This window comes from Myodes glareolus, chromosome 7 (genome assembly GCF_982192425.1).
Source record: "Myodes glareolus chromosome 7, mMyoGla1.1, whole genome shotgun sequence".
NCBI classification, from domain to species: domain Eukaryota; kingdom Metazoa; phylum Chordata; class Mammalia; order Rodentia; family Cricetidae; genus Myodes; species Myodes glareolus.
The window spans coordinates 8804098-8806546 of NC_142032.1; positions in this window are offsets into that span (position 1 = coordinate 8804098).

A 2449-nucleotide genomic window follows, 5' to 3' on the forward strand; every position below is an offset into this window, starting at 1 on the left:
ACCCCAGAAAGCCTTAAGCCTGTGATCCCCCTGCACTGTCCTTCAGAGTCACAGGTTACAGGACAGCGTCACCAGCTCAGTTATCTGCATCTGGCTTATTTCACTCAGCATGGTGGCTCTGGTTCCATACATTTTCTGCAAATGAACAATTTAGTTCTTTTTTTTTACAAGTGTAATTGTATATATGTGTGTTTGCCTGATTGTCTATATGTGTACTACGTGTATGTCGGTGCCTATATAGTCCAGATGAAGGAGTATGAACCCCTAAAACTGGAGTTGCAGGTGACTGTAAGCTGCTCAGCGTGGGTGCTTGAGACTGAACTGAGTCCTCTAAAAGAGCAGTACATGCTCGTAACCACTGCACCACCTTTCTAGTCTCTTTCACCCTTCTTTATAGCAGAATAAAATTCCACTGTGTAATACACCAGACCATCTTAGTCCATTTGTCTATTCATAGATACCTGGGCTGGGTCTGTATCTTGCTAGTTATTGTGAACAGTGTTATGGTAAGCATGGATGTGCAGCATCTCTATGGCATGCTGACTCAGGTTCCTTTCGTTTTGCAACCTGAGTGGTAAAACTGGACCATGTAGGAGTTTTAGTTTGTGGAGGGACCTCCAGGCTGATATCCATACAGGCTGCACTAGCTTGCATCCCCACCGTCAGTGTATAGCAATTCTTTTTCTCCCACATACTTGCCAGTGTTTGTTGTCATTTTCCCTTTGCAATAGCCTAATATTAAAAACCAAAGCAGACAAGATAATTTTCTTGCTTAGCTGGTTGCTTTCTTCAGTACAGATATACCTCAGTTTACTTAACTGTGCTCTGTTCTCTCATGACTAGCTCTAAGACAATTGTGTTTTGAAAAACTTTTTCAAGTATTAGTATTTGTTCTTGATAGATATGTACTCAGACCTTACAGTTCTAAGCCAGAGGTAACTTTAGGGGTTCATTGGCAAAATGTTCTGTGTCATTCTGGGCACATTGAACCCCCCTGCTACCAGATCTTGTCCTGCTCAGTCAAATAATCCGTCCTTTCTTCCTCTAGTTGAAGACAACAGCAAAAACTGTTAGTTGGAGTCATTCCTGAGTCAACTGAGCTGAGATGCCTCTCCAAGTCTGGTGACTTTGTGACCTCTTTTGTGTTAGATTCCTGGGCATGGGAGGGACACCAGCTCTTTCCTAGCCCTACTGTGTACTGTCACTGTGAGTTCTCTCATGTGTTCCTGTCCTTGCCATGGCTAATGCACCCAAGCCTTCATTTAAAGCAATAAGCAGCCCAAGGTTTATGAAATAAAAGATTGATATCGGCTTCCTGAAACCCAGGCAAAAGCAATATCTTTTCTATATCTCACTGTGCTTTTAACTCTGGAACTTTCATACACAGCGGCCAATAAAAATGAAATAACAACAACGGTGATGATAATAATAAAAAGGGTGCTTGCTGTCTTCCAGGAACCATAGTTTGAGTAAGGATGGCTTTAATTTCTCCATTGATTTAATGACAACTAATGACCATGCTTATTTCTTTCTTCACTCTTAAAGAATATTTTCATTTTTAAAGGAAAGAGTCTTAGAATGTAGTACAACTTCTTGTAACTCCCTGACTTATTTACACACCAGGAGCCTGGCTAGCCAAAATACCTAGTCAAAGCTGTTTTATTCAGTGTAAGGGAGGCAAGTATCACACGGCGGGAGAGGAATTTGCTTTGATAGCGTGAAACATTCCGCAGAGTAAATCTACTTTCTCCCTGTCTTCCAAACACGCATCCAATCTCATAGGCCGGGCTATTTATTTGCACACAGAAGGCGTAAAAGTACTCAGAATAAATACAGGATTTGACAACATGACCCAACATTATTTGGCTCCAGACAAAAGTTATGATCCGTGTCCAAGTAGTTAACTTTTCTTACCAGTTACTTTTGTCAAATTAGATATTTGCCATGTGCTCTGTGATTATTTTCAATTTAATTTCTACCCGGCCGGACAACTTTCACCATTTAATTAGAGTATTTATTCCACTTGCCTTTAATTGGGTTTGAGTCTACTCTCTTGTCATTGACTTTGCTCTTTTTCTTTTCCTTCTTCCCTCCCTCTTTTTCTCCTTCCTTCTCTCTTTCTTTCCACCTCCTGTCCCTCCATTCTGCCCTCCTTTCTTCTCTCCATCTTTCCATTTTATACAGCTAAGAGAGAAATTTTCCGTATTTTCTCTCTAACGGTAGCTGTTTTTAAAGCTCTTCTTACTAGATTCACCATCCTATTCATCTTTGCATCTATTCCAATTGGTCAGTTCCTCTTTCGGCTCCGTGTTGCAGTTTCTTTTTTACACAATGTGCCAATCTTGATTGCTTGCTGTGTTCCCTGTTAATTACCCAGATTTCATTGTCTTTCTCAATAGATCTTAATAGACCATACTAATATTCAGTGGGCTAACCAACTAATACTGCA